Source organism: Carex rostrata, chromosome 6, assembly GCF_964058835.1.
Source record: "Carex rostrata chromosome 6, lpCarRost1.2, whole genome shotgun sequence".
Lineage (NCBI taxonomy): Eukaryota > Viridiplantae > Streptophyta > Magnoliopsida > Poales > Cyperaceae > Carex > Carex rostrata.
Genome location: NC_135923.1, coordinates 10,370,943 through 10,386,486, shown reverse-complemented (window position 1 = coordinate 10,386,486; position 15,544 = coordinate 10,370,943). Strand labels below are relative to the sequence as shown.

Here is a 15,544-nt window from a genome sequence, read left to right as displayed (position 1 = left end):
AACTTGAACAGTTCGGATCGACGTTTTGAACTTTGAAACCAAAGATACGAGCGCAAATTAAAACACCCACTTTAATTTGCAAAGCATGGTAGCCTTACTATATATATATATATATATATATATATAGAGTTAGGCTGGGGTGCTATGGATAGCATAGTGGCCTCCCGTGCTACGGCTCAATATTCAAGTTTTTAAAATCCAAACGGTTGATCCGAACCGTTCATCTTATTCTCCATATTAATATCTGCTTGGAGACCAAATTTTATAATTTTCTGAATTTGTTTACTATTTATTAAGCCACTTTGAAAATCGCTAATCCAACGGTTTTACTGTTTTGTGCAGCCACCGTTGGATCAACAATTTTGTAAAATACTTAATAAATAGTAAAAAAATTCAGAAAAATGTAAAATTTGGTCTCCAAGCAGATATTAATATGGAGAATAAGATGAACGGTTCGGATCGACCGTTTGGATTTTGAAAACTCGAATATTGAGCCGTAGCATAGAGGCCTCTATGCTATCCATAGCACCCCAGCCTAACTCTATATATATATATATATATATATATAAATAATTACCCAATCGGGTAATTATTGAGTAACAGGTACGGAATAGACTTTACCCTTACCCGTTTAGATATCGGAAAAAATTCTTTATCCGTACCCATACCCAATAAGTTTACGAAAAAAATCTTAGTCATACCCATCTTATCGAATACAGTACGGATCATGTAAACGGATAAAAGGGTGCCATTGACACCCCTAGCTCTAACTAATATCCATTTTTTTATTATATAAATATTTGATATTTTATAAATATTTGTCAAACTATTGAAATTATTAAAATTAATTTATTTAAATAAGATTTGTATTAAATTTGGGATCAATTATAAAGTCATTAATCTTTCCATAAAAAATTATAAATTTTTAACTTTTAAATGTTAAAATCTTATAAATACTGACCAATTAAACCAATTAAATTTTAAATTACTAAATCTTGATACATATCATATTTTCAATAATGAAGAACGTATCACAATTTTGTTTTATTTTAAATTCGATATATTATTAAAAAAAATGATAGATGTCAAATGTGAATCTGTCAACTACAGAGGAAAAATATTCCTTTTCAATTAAATTGGGCCCCTGTGTGGAAAACTTGTATGATGTTAGAGATTAGAAATAAGGGACAATATGTTCACGTACAATGCAAAAACTAAAAGCTTAAGTAAAGGCCACAAATAAATTTTGAATGTGAAAACTACACAGCATAAAAGCCTTTTCTAAGGTTCCGTAGAGACGGTGATATCAAAATATGACAAATTCAAGGACCAGAAAGCAACAGGTCAAATACAGGTCGAACATTTTTAGATTTTCTGTTTGTATTAGGGTGCACTTCATGTGGCATATAATAAAAAAAAATAAACAGATGGAATGAACCAAATTTTAATCTAGCAACAAAAAATTATGCCCTCGAATATACATAAGATCCTATGACTCGCTGTATTGGGCCGTATGAAATCAACTCATATCATTTTAAAGTAACTTGCTGTATTGGGCCTTATACAGTCATATAGACATCGTCCAAATTGCATTCAAAATTCCAAAAAATATTCGAAGTACAGTTTATAAAATAAATCACGCTATAATCTTCGTTAAAATTTCTGATCGAACTTTCTTGGAATTTATGTTTTCCATTCTTAGAAAAATCTGCTACATATGTCTTGACGTGATCCTACGGTCGTCAGTCAATAATAAAAATCATAAGCTTAGTTGTTGCGCGGCAATCAATTAATATTGATAAATAATTTATTCGACGAGAATTTACAAACAGTTCATAACAGTGCCCCGTGCACTTTCCATGGTGAATTTTCATCACCTACTAGAACAAATGAACAATGCATACACCAATTTGACATGTTTTGAAATTAAATTCATTAGATACTTAGTGAGCTTAATTAAGAACACCCTAACTCATACACCTAATTAGTTTTACTAAATATTAATACATGCCACGCAACCAGTGGCAGAGTCTCATTGAATTAGGGGCAGGCAACTGCGTACCCCTGAATTATGAATATCAAGTACAAGTCAATGTATAATTGGGTTGTCTTCTACTCGTTGATAGCCTCCAATATAAATTGATTAATTCGCGGCAATCCACAATCTATTAGTTGTACTATTAAATTTTTGCCTGCTCATTATGAAATCTTGATTACGCCCATGTACATAACAATATAAGAAACTTGAACAAAGGAATAATCTTTTTTTTTTTTACCAAATTTTAATTTTATTAATACTTAAAAAAGTCGTATTGTTATTGACAGACAGGTCAATCCTCAATAAATGAAGATCAATTGGCTTTTATTTATTTTTAAAATATGTCTACTTTAATACGATTTTAGTATATAATTAAAAATAAATACTATCAATACTATATAATTGACCTCCAAATTTTTCGTAAAATTATTATATGGTTGATCTTCAATAAAACTTCTAAAATTTGATCTCTATAACTTGAAAATCTACCGCTAACTCTGATTATTGGATTAAGTCTGAGCTTAGATATATTTTGAAATTCTTCTATGAAAACAGTTCTTACCGGAATATTATCAATTTGAAATTTCTAAAATTATATATTTACATCGGTGACTTGTAGTTGTAGCGGGCGCTTTAGCTCAAATTGCATGTAATTTCGCACGTGCTAATTTTCAAGGCGGTGCTATCTTTTTTTTTTTTTTGAAAAACTGATAGAAGTTATCAGTGAGACCCAACATTTTTATTTTTGCTCAATTAAAAAAATAATTTAATAATAATAACCATGATCCAGGAATAATTTTAAAACTATCCAAACCGTAGAATTTTTCCACGGCTTGGAATTAAAATTTCAAGCTGTGGAAAAATTCCATGGTTCCAACTTCTTTTTTTACAAAACAGAATTTTTTATTTTTTGAATTGAAATATTAGAAATGTTGAATATATTTCTTTAAAAATAGATGAAATACAATATAATTTGATTTATTAGAAAGACTGTAACAAATAACCCGGATCAACATTTTTTAGGTCGGATTTTTCGCGGCTGTAAGAAAAATTAATATATTTCATTATGTGTTATTATAAAAAAAAATGCTTGGATTCTGAGTTATTGATCCCGATTCAAAAGTCATTTATAGGTAATACAGAAAATATTGTCATCCTTCTAGTACATTTAATTTCTAAAAAGTTGTATCTATTTTTGAAAAAAATAAAAACTTTAAGTTATTTAATGATTGTTATTCAAAAAGAATTCTCAAAATAGATGCAACTTTTTAGAAATTAAATGTACTAGAAGGATGACAATTTTTCTATATTACTTAGAAGTGACTTTTGAATCGGAATCAATAACTCAGAATCCAAGCATTTTTATTTTTTTATAATAACACATAATGAAATATATTAATTTTTCTTACAGCCGCGAAAAATCCAACCTGAAAAATGTTGATCCGGATTATTTGTTATAGTCTTTCTAATAAATCAAATTATATTGTATTTCATCTATTTTTAAAGAAATATATTCAACATTTCTAATATTTCAATTCAAAAAATAAATAAAAAATTCTGTTTTGTAAAAAAAATCGTGAAATTTTTCTACAGCTTGGAATTTTAATTCCAAACCGTGGAAAAATTCCACGGCTTGGATAGTTTTAAAATTATTCATGGATCATAGTTATTATTATTAAATTATTTTTTTAATTGAGTAAAAATAAAAATGTCGGCAGTGAGACCGTGCTATCTTTTGGAAATTGGAAGCAATGATATATTTCTGACGCGTGCTTTTTTAACAGAAATGGCAGCCTTCTCTCTCTCTCTCTCTCTTTTTAAAAAAAAAAAAGAAAAAAAAAACAGAGAGGGAGTGAAGGCTGCCATTTCCGCTAAGTGTCAAGTGTCGATGGAATTTGGAGTATTTGGGATCTCCTACTCGTCCCACCTCATCCGGTCTATTGATGGAAATTACATATTGCACACGAATTTGGCCCCAAAACTCCTCCAACAGGTACACTTTGGCAGCCTCTGTCAATGATTTAAAAAGAAAAAAAAAAAAAAAAAACTCCAACAGGTAATGGTAATGTTTCTCTGGTTTTTTTTTTTTTTTTTACCACGGCAGTGAACATTTTTTTTTTATCGCTGGTTATAAATAACTTGTGATTGAGAACTAAATCAAAAATAAAATATTTACTCATTTAGATTGCTAAATACGAAATAATTATGTTAGTCTATAAATAATGTAAGTTTAATATTAGATCAGAAGTTAAATCATATATTTCTATCAATGCAATTGCTTAATTGCAAGATAGTTGTTAAATTGATAGTAGCAACTAATTGTAAAATAAATGCATTCATAAAAGAGTAGTAATTGCAAAATTTTACTTTTTAAAAAATAGTAACCGCTAATTTTCTCACATGAAAGTGATTTTGAAAGCTTTCATAATATGAAAACTTTTAAATTTTGAAAGGGTTCAATTAGTGGATTAAAGTCGGGTTTAGGGTTTAAGGGCAGGGCGGGCCGGGTATACCCGGGCAGGGGCAAGGGTATTGGTCGGGCACGGGTATCACGGGTAGACGGGTATCTCGAGCATTTTTTTCAAAAACTGTACCCTGCCCGTCCTATACCCGTGCCCGTTGTACCCTTGAGGGGCAGGGCGGTCCGGTCCGGTCCGGTTTTTTTTCTATTTTTTTTTGTGTTTTTTTGTGTTTTTTTTTTTTTTTTGTGTAGTTGCATGAGGTATAAGGGTTGGGGGAAATTTGAAATTTGGGTTTGATTTTTGAATTAAAGTGGGTCGAGTATAAGGGTACGGGTACGGGTACGGGTAGACGGGTACCCGGGTAGGGTAAAGTCGGGTTCGGGTAAGGTCGGGTACGGGTATGGTCGATCTGGGTAGGGTCGGGTATTTGCCAAAAAAACAGTGACCGGTCCGGTTTTTGCCCGTACCCGTTTACCCGACCTATACCCGGGCTAGGGCACGGGTACCCCGGGCATAGGGTACGGGCGGGCAAGGTAGGGTATACCCGACTGGGGTATAATTAATGCACTAGGTTCAATATTTTTTAAAATAGAATTGAAACTACTAACAAGGACTTTGCAATTGCATTTGCATGTCATTGGAGATGCTCTTAGATAGTTTGACTTATTTCCACTTTTTAAAAAAGTACTAATATTTTTTTTTCTATTTAACTTAAGTTATTTTATCTTTAAGCTTCCACCAGAACAAATAAAGATAGTTTATGAATAATTAATTTAGACCTTAATTTTAAGCCTCCACTATCTTTAAAAGCAATTTCAAGATCTAGCATTATAACTTTTTTTCTCATGAGATTAGATGACAGTTGTCACCGATAATACATTAAAACTTGTATAATAAGAGTTACAAAATATACAAAGTTCAAGTTATATTATTGAGATGAAGGTAAATAATAAGCAAACACTCTCAAACAAAACTACAATGCAAATCAAAACAATCTAACAATTTCACAACTAATTCATCACTTCCTGTTTCGTTTTTATTAAGAGGGTGAATCCACATGTTTTTTTTTTCTTTTTAATCTTTCGACAAAAATCCTATGCAACGTGAATCACATTCTATAAAACTACACAGTGTTTCGTTGGAATTTAATAATTGAATCAAATAAATACATAAATATTTAAAAGAGGACAGAGCTAGATAAAAAGATAATTCGTTGTCTCGACCTGATTCGAGAAGTATAACATGTAGAACTATATATGACATGCAGTCCCTGTTGTTTAATTTGCATTGCACGGATGTAGAATATCCTCCTTAAAATGCTGCATTGTATTGGCACCACCAGCGGAGAAATTGAAATTAGAATCAGCCTATCTAGATCGGTCGGTTATTATCAAAAACAGATACTAATACTTATCTGAATCGGTTAATTTCAAAAAATTGATCCTAAAAACTATCAGGTTCGGTTTTTTATAATAACCGATCCTAATTAGGATTGGTTTTGCAAAAAAAAGAAAAAAAAATTAGGATCGGTTGTTTAAAATAACCGATCCTAATAGTACTAATTAGGATCGGTTGTTTCAAATAACCGATCCTAATTTTTAAAAAAAAGAATTAGGATCAGTTGTTTAAAATAACTGATCCTAATAGTACTAATTAGGATCGGTTATTTGAAACAACCGATTCTAATGCTAATTTGGCGCTAGGGTTTATTTTTGTTTCGCGCCTCTCTACTTAGCCAAAAAATTTGAGTCTTAACTCATCCTTCTCTCTTTCTCTCCCTCTCCTCCGTGTCTCTCTCTTTCTTTGTCTCCGTCTCTCCCTCTCAAAGCCGCTCTCCCTCTCGCCTCACCCTCTAGGCTCTCCCTACGCTCGGCCTCACCCAGAGAAAAAAAAAATCACCTGTGCCTCCGCTCCGCTAGGCTCTTAAGTCTGCTCGGTGCTCAAGCTGCTCTCAGACCCTCTCAGTGCTCAAGTTCGCTCAGCGCTCTCAAGTCGCGCCTGGCTCTCTCTTTTTCGCTGTCACAGAAGAACGGTTAAAAAATACTGGTATTCTGGTACTGATTCTACACTGTTTATTTTCGCAGATGCTGGTATTGAGCCTAATGATTGCATCAATATTTTTTTTTTTTTTTGAAACCTTCGCAAAAGCTGCGAAGTCGTGAAGGGGAATCGAACTCTCGACCTTTGGATACAACAACTCTATGACTTTTTCCTAGCCAATTGTGCTACATCCCCTTTCTCAACATCAAGATTTTTGCTGGTACAAAATTTTCTTTCTATCCACATTTCTTAATTGCTAATCTGTTCTTTTTAAACTTCTCCCAAAAAATATTGCTATGTGTCTATCTAACTGTGTGCCCGGTAAAATGGTTATATGTAGTGAAAAATGAGGAAGAAGTTGGATCGACTAATTGCTTGCAAATAGAACCGGTTGACCTTAACCATTTCTTTGGTGAAGATGGCAAGATTTATGGCTATAATGGTTTGCAGGTATTACATTGTTTCATATTCTTCTCCCAAGTAATAATTTCTTCAAATGCAGTCCTTTTCAAACTCAAGGGGCATGTTGATTTTTCATATCATAATTATTTTTATAATGCAGATAAATGTTTGGCTGAGTATGGTTTCTTTCCATGAATATGTTGATGTATCATTTGAGAGCAAATGTCAAGTAAGTTCACTATTAGCAAGAGTAAGTTCACTATTAGCAGCACTCTTGCGTAAATAAATATTTCATGTTGTATATTTTTTATTAGCAGAACTCTTATTGAATTACTAATTTACTGATAGGGAGGGAAAGGTGTTACTAATCTGAAGGATCCTCTGAAGGTCAATAATCTTTTTTTTCATGCAACATTAAATTGGTATTATCTTTTTTTTTTCTTAGACATCTAATTACTAATTGGATTATTGTTTTCTTTTGCATAGAGTATATTTGGTGAGTCTTTACTGGAGAAAAGAGGAATTTTTGCAAACTTTCTCAAGGGATCGTGATTATGTTAGGTGAGATTTTTCTTAATTACTATGTGCATATTTTTGTGCTTCTTTTTTCTTTCTAAATGATCTAACAAGAAGAATAGTACAGTAATGTCAGACTTAATATGGTGTTTTTGAAAAGCAATTCTCCTTTTTCTAATGTTATGCTTTTTATTTTCAAAAACACTATTGCTGATGGAGAAGCAGCTCAACTTGATTCCTCAGAGAAAGATGCAATTTCTAATTCTGATAACAAGGACTCTATAATTGAGGTGCTTTTATTTATTTTCACTCTCTTGTATCATAATATTGTAATTATAATCTTTTTAACTTGTTGAGGTTTATTTATTTTCACTCTCTTGTATCATAATGTTGCTTCAAATATAATTAAATACACAATTAATTGTGTATGCTTTTCTATCATTTAAAAAATGCAGGACTTCCCCGCTAGCTACAATATCTCACACATCGACGACATTCGCCTTGTGTGGGGTAAATTTTTCTTAAAGAAAGTATTGGTTCAAAAAAAGTAAAACAATTTAGGATGTGATAATTTGTAATAATTTAAGAGTTTAATTCTAGAATGGGGTATAAACTTTGCATGAACATGATATTTTGGTAACAATTACGTTTTTATGGTGGTGCTATGAAATATTGGTGGTTTCTTTGATGATGATCCTGAGTAATATCTTTTTATTCTGATATGTAATATTTAATTTTTTGGATTTAAATTTCTTGTTATTATATGTAATGCATTATATTTGGATTCACAAAATATTAGTTCTACAAAAATAAAATAAAAAAAAGGAATTAGGATTGGTTGTTTCAAATAATCGATCCTAATTAATACTATTAGGATCGGTTATTTGAAACAACCGACAATAATTTCTTTTCTTTTTTTGAAAAGCCAGCATTTTGTGAAAAAAAAATTAGGATTGGATGTTTCAAATAACCAATCCTAATTAGTACTATTAGGATCAGTTATTTTAAACAACCGATCCTAATAGTTGGTCATTAGGATCGGTTGTTTAACCGATCCAGATTAGTTTCGTATTAGTATCGCCTGGATCAAGATCGGTTAAATTCCGATCTTAATGTGCGTAAATAACCGATCCTAATTCCAGTTTTTCCACTAGTGCACGGTCGATTTAATTCTGATAGTTACAACTGTTTATCGTAGTTATACAATAGTCACTACCATGATAGTAGAGAGTCCGCATCGTCTACATTAACTCAAAAGATCATTTTTTTTAGTTAATGCATCTCAGTCGCCTGATTTTAAACACAGTCAATTCGGCCACAGCTTATAATTCAGAGGCGCTTTAATATTAGTGTGAATTTAATTTGCACAAATCTTAAAATAGATCGGACGGTCCATATACATTAACTCAATGGATTCTTTTTTGAGTTAACGCAGAGGATACGAATTCGATAGTAGATAGGTACATGCTGTATTGCTGCTTAAATTCAAATTACTGCTTTGTGAACCACATTCTATAAAGCCACGTAGTGACAAATATTTGAGAAGTGACCGAGCTAGAAAAAAAGGTAATCCATTGTCTCAACACCTGATTAGATCCGAATCAATATTTTGTGAATCACATTCTATAAAGCCACATAATGTCCCATCAATATTTAGTGATAGAATAAAATAGATACACAAATAATTGAGAAGGGACAACATACCAATCAGTGTTTTTAAAATTATATTTTGTTATACATACGTAGTTTTACTATGAATTGTTAAAAGAATAAATATAAAATAAAACAAATTTATAACACAAAATTGTTCTAATTTAGTGGTTTGTGTTCTTTACCACACTTCATATGTTATGAGTTCAAACCTCCCCACAAAGTTGTTGGACTATACAATTGCAAGCATATGTAGTCCATATATAGCTATTTGTAAGATAGGTGGGTTTTAACAATTCAGATTCGCCGTATCGTGAAGCCAATCTGATAAATTTTAGAGTTGAGTCACAAAAGAGGTCGGTGAACTTAGGAACACCATAGTTCACCGATAGTCTACATATTTAATTTGTTATTTTTGAAAGCATAGTCATTATAATTAATTTTGGTTAAAAGTTTGGAAGTCAATTTTGAAAGAACACAATACAAAACTATTTATATTTCAGAAATTTTTATGGGGTCAATTGACCCCATACAGGAAAAATAAATCAGGCTCTGGAGAAACCTCGACTTACTTCACTTGTTAATTAATTCGTGGGGCTCTTTGTGCATGACAAAATTGAGACAAGATATCGTTATTCGCAGTTCATCAAATGTATTACAGATCCAACGATTTAGATTCAAAATCTAAAAGGATTATGTCAATATATGGTCCAGCGTTTCAATTGCCAGGGTATCAGATTTGAAAATGTCGATTCTACCAAAATCAAAAGGTACAAAAGTAATACTTCTGGCAAAATCATGATTTTGTCGCCAGGACCACAGCGAACTGTCACCACTAGCTAACTTAACCAGAAGAATACATATCCGTAACAAAATATTATGTTTAGATCCGGACCGTCAGATTAAAATCTGAACTAATCTGATCTGAGAGGAAATGTATGAGTTTCTTTAATATTTGTGTGGATTCTGATCAGACGATCCAGGTCTAAACAGAAATATTCTGTTACCTTAGGTGGTATGAATTCACTTAAGTACTTAACCATGAGCACTCAAGATAGAAGAGAGAAAAATAAAAATAAAAAAGGGAAAAGAAAATCAGATTCCCAAATTTATGCAAATTTTAAACCCATTTTAACAACTTCAATGGGCCAGGCTATATCAGTAAAGCCTAAAATTTGAGCTATTGATAGGGTTCAATACTTCAATGTATTGGTTTTGAGAAGACTTGGAGCAAATAACCAGATAGGATATGAGTATCAAATATAGCCCATTAAATTGGCCCATCATTTAACCGGCCTAGGCTCTTGGTTCCATTTATTTGATTTATATAAGCATGCAAAATGATTCAATCATTCATATAATCATGTGCTCTATCTGATTTGCTATTTTTGGTTGACTAAATAGTATATGGTTAAGGTGATAAATGAACTACTACCTGCCTTTTGGCATGATGTGCAGGTAGTGTATATATATAATGGAATTGTTAGTTAGGTACTTAATTATGGATTGCCAGAAGTATATTTTTATATATGACATTTATAATTTGTTTTTTTAATTACTCCAAGTTAGCACATCCCTTAAAGCCGGCAATGAGACTACAACATGTGTATAATAGTATAGATAACAGTATGGAAACAAACTTTTAGTTATGCGCATGTTTTGTCATACCTGGGACCATTAATGATAATGATTGATTAACAGTAGTATAAGATTGAAAATGACTCACGCCCGAATTAAATTAAATAGGAAGCTGCAAACTTCCAGAAAAAATTATATAAAAAAATAAACAGAGATATATATTTTTTTAAATAGCAAATTAAGAAAAAGCATTTAGGTGTAGCTACAGCCACTTGAGTTGTTTGACTTGTTTTAAGTGGAGAAGAACCTACCTAAAATATGTCTTACTGTAGAGCCGTGAAAAAAGGAAATGAGGCACATGGCAAGAGAATTGCACCAAAAAGCTGTCTTTTAGCTGGTGAGGCACTGTTCAAGTTTTTGGACGTAAACTTCAATCCGATTTTGACGTCAAATGATTATTCCGTGCGGTCTTAATCTAATTCTTTTGTTTTTATTTCCTATATATATGTTTGTGTAGCGACTGATTTCTATGTGATTTAATTCTTTCAACAAAATAAGAAAGAGGGTAATAATTTTTGTTCTCAGAATAATTTCAATCAGCATTTAACACAAATAAGGTCAGCAGACAGCAATTGATGGAGTATGAATCAATCGCAATTCGCAAATAATATTTAATTTGATGCAGAAAGCTAGTGAGTGACACTTATTGATAAGGGAGTCATCAGTAATTGTTATCGAGCTTTTTTCGGAAGAAATATATATTGTCATACATTGAAGATATATACTGCATCTGTTTGGAAATAAAAAGTCTCAAGTGTTCCGATTCTTCATATTTTTATAATGAATTCACTAGTATGATAAATGTCTATTCGTCAATGAGATATATTGTTACCAATTTTTGTCAAAGATTATTTACTAATTAGTTGAAATAAGTGAGATATTAAATTAAATCAGCATATTACCAATTGGATATTGGCACAGACTTAGACTCATGGTAAAGTCATACTCATTAAAAATTCAGTAATAAATTACACAACAAAGTTATACAAATAGTTTTTAAAAGCCTAATTCATTTATTATTTGATTCTTGTAACTCAATTATATCATTCAGTTCTTAAATTTTCAATTTATATACTACATTGATTCTATCATCATCATTAGTGAAAATATTAAATGAGAATTCATATTAGTATCAATGTCATACTGATATCTTATGATGAGATGTATATTTATTTAATTGATTTACAATGACATGAATATTGATGTTGGTATTCATTCAATTGATATGTGGTGCTGAGGATAATGATATGGGCATTTATGTCATCTATTTTATTTATAAGAGTACGCATTAGTTGTAATGTTAAAAAAATATTAAGATATATAAATAAGGCAAAGGCTTTTTTTTTAATGGATAACAAAAGTAGACTGATTTGATATAAATTGAAACTTTTTAAAGACCGCAAAGTATTTTAAAAATATTGAGAACCGGAACAAATGAGTGATGCTTTTAAGGGTCAATTGTATAATTTACTCAAAAGTCAAATTATAGAATTAATGGGGATCTATCAGTGTTCTAAATAGCGCGCTATAGCGCCGCTATAGCGGCACTATAGCGTTTTTGGACCCAAAACGCTAAGCTATACAATTAAAACACGCTATTTGAGCTACAGACGCTATAGCGGTAATAGCGGTCCGCTATAGCGCATAGCGTGTAGCGCAAATAGCGCCCGCTATGCAACATGCTGTTTTTTTTTTCTTTTCAATTTATATGGGCTTTAAATAAAGGCTCAGATTGGATTTTAACCGTGATTTTTTTTATAATTGACATACTAAGTTTTATATTAAATTATTAATTATTATTTTAATAAAAAAATTATTAATTATTAAATGAGATCAAATAAGGAAGCTAGAGCGCGCTATGCAACATGAGCTGTTTTTTTTTCTTTTTTTAATTTATATGGGCTTTAAATAAAGGCTCAAATTAAATATATTAAGATATTTCTTGAAGTAACAAAATGATACTTACTATATGGTAGTTTGAATATTTTGAATAGATTAAGATAATTAATTATGCCATGATGTCTAGGTTATTTTGAAATTTAAATAGAAAAAAGATAGATTATGTCATGATGCTAAATATATTTTGAATAGAAAAAGATCGATAGTTTATGATATTAGTAATACTATGGATATTTTGAGTCGCAATTTGGACTTTATATTAGTTCAATATGAATACTATAATTTTTTAATCAATTTGATGTTATTTATTATTCTATGAGACTTATATAATGTTGATATTTAGTACAAATATATGATATAATTTTTATAAAAATAAAAAAAAACGCTATGTGGCATAGCTTTCGCTATAGCGACGCTATTCGCTATAGCTTTTTTTTTCGGCTTCCCGCTATGACGCGATAAACGCTATTTAGAACCTTGGGATCTATGAACTGAGTGATTTGTTGCATTCTTCGCTACACTCGGAGTGATATAAAAATATTACCGAAAAAGCGCGTTCTAAAGAAAATCTAGAAAATGAGATCCGACTATTGAAGTGTCACCGCAAGATTACCTAAGCAACCAAATGATAATATTTATGTTGAAATGCTGTTCATATTAAATCAACATAAACCGTGTCTATTTTCAATTCTAATGATAAGCGCGGCCACCGACACCAAGTTAGAGAGCTCTTTACATATATACCCCTCGGAAGTCTGGGTTTTTTACTCAATAAGCACCATTTTTCAAACCCTCCTTTTTATTTATTTTCTTTTTGTATTTTATTACTTCAATTAATAGCCTTTACATAATTCAAAAGAATATGAAATAATTAAAGTTTAATGCTTTTATGTTGCATGGCATCAAAATGTGACTTTCTAAGTAGTTTCTGTTAATTTCATTGATGGGAAGTTCATTATTGCATTGTAGTCGGTGCACCTTTCAAACCTATAATAAATTATGTATCTTGTCAAAAACTTTTCTGATAATTGAAGCTGCAAAGTAGAAAAAATAAAAATAAAAAAGATAATGAAACCTTAAAATATAGAAGTGACACATTCCTAATTCTGAATTTAAATTCACTGTGTAGACAAACAGGTGGGGCCAAGACATGTGAGCCTCAACAGAAATGACCTCAATAGTCCCTAATTAAGAAAAGTGGTGGGATTTCTTAATCTCTCCATCATTAATTTACAAATTTACATCTTTTCTAGGTGCTAAGTTGCAATCTCTACCAATATGAATATGTTGCTTCTTTTATATGCTGGTTTTCCCTTTCCCTTCAAGCTAAGCTCTTTCCGTCTGCCTAGTTTGGTACAATAGGCTTGTTAGTTAGATAATAAATTAGACGTGCAAATTGTGGTTATCATATTAGTTAATTAGCTATGTTATATCCTGTTCAAAAAAGGTATAAAAAATAATAGGATCCTTAAATTTTTTGTAAGGGTATTGAAAGTGGTTGTTGGAATTTATTAATCAGTTTTTTTAAAAAAATAAATTAGAAAAGTTCCGATTTTAATCTTGAATTTTTGCTTTAAAAAATGATCTCTGAACTTTGATTTACAATAATCTGGTGCTTGAAAATTTGAACGAGAAAACCAAATAGGTGGCTGAACTTTCTTAATCTGGTCGCTGAACTTTCTTTGGTACCGAATTGGTGTTTGAAATTTTCACAAAAAAAAACAAATTAGTCCCTATTGTTTAAGAAAAAATAAAGTTAATCCCTAAGTTTCCTGCAAAATATCCTAGTTAGTTCATTGAATCCACATTGCCTGCTAAGTGATGGCTTACTTATTAAGCTATTTTTTATGTGCCATCCGATCAAAATTAAACGGTTCAAACAATATTTTGATTATTTTTTATAGGGAACTCTTTTCTGATTTTAACCATCTTACTTTAATCAGATAAATTCATCTGCAAGCATGACACGCTACTCCAATTACCCTATGGTATGAGATGTATAGTACGTCTTAGTCCTTGTCAAAAGGAATTCTTGTCATATTGTGAGAAGTTTACATTATATTTGTTTTATTGAAAGTTGAAGGACTGAATTTCTAAAGTTGTAACTAAACTGATAGCCTCTATCAGATTTTCAAAAAAAAGAAAGTTGAAGGACTGATTTGATGCTAAATAGTAAGTTCAATAAATATTTTTGTTTTTTATTGGTCCAAATAACTTGATTTTTTTTAAGCATTTAAAATTCAATTCAGTACAAATAAAAGTAATTTAGTACATTTCGGTTTACTAAATAGTTTATTTTTAATGAAAATAAAGTAATTTATTTTACTGTCCTAACAGTAAAAGAATTGAGACATATTGTTCCCTAAATAAGAGCTTGATGTAGCAAAAGATTAAAGCACAAGGGGTTGGTTGTGTCAATTAACATGTTTTTAGAAAGAAATAAAAAATGAATAGTGGGGTCAATTATTAGTGTCATTTCCTCTAAACAAAAGGGACCCATCAGCAAATGCAAAAGTGACTCCAGGGCTCAAAAGCCCCTAAATCAAGGAAATACCGCAACTAGTAATAATTACTCCTGGTTTAAAGCTGTTTATATTAAAATTAAAAAATGAATCCGTAGGCAAAGAACGAACGCCTTCTGTTTATTTTCTTGCCCTATTTTTCTTAAACAAAATATATTTTTGGACCTAAAAAATATATATTAAATTTAAATCCAAAACATAAATAGACGGGATCTCTTTTCAATATAGAACTTTTATTAAATAATGTGTTTAGCAAAAAGACAGCATTATTAAAGATGACCAACCATACATAATTGTATTTATCTACTGATTATATATAAACAAATTAATACGCAAATTGATTATCATAAATAATAGAAGAAGTGCATTTAAAGTTT

General features: G+C 30.8%; 1 long non-coding RNA gene across 1 annotated transcript; it reads left to right on the top strand.

The window, feature by feature from the left end:
• The first annotated feature begins 6,867 nt into the window (after positions 1 to 6,867).
• Positions 6,868 to 7,503, top strand: LOC144555113 (uncharacterized). The gene is made up of 4 exons (XR_013511980.1): positions 6,868 to 6,990; positions 7,103 to 7,171; positions 7,291 to 7,329; positions 7,429 to 7,503. It is a non-coding gene; the product is annotated as an uncharacterized LOC144555113 (long non-coding RNA).
• Positions 7,504 to 15,544: the final 8,041 nt, after the last annotated feature.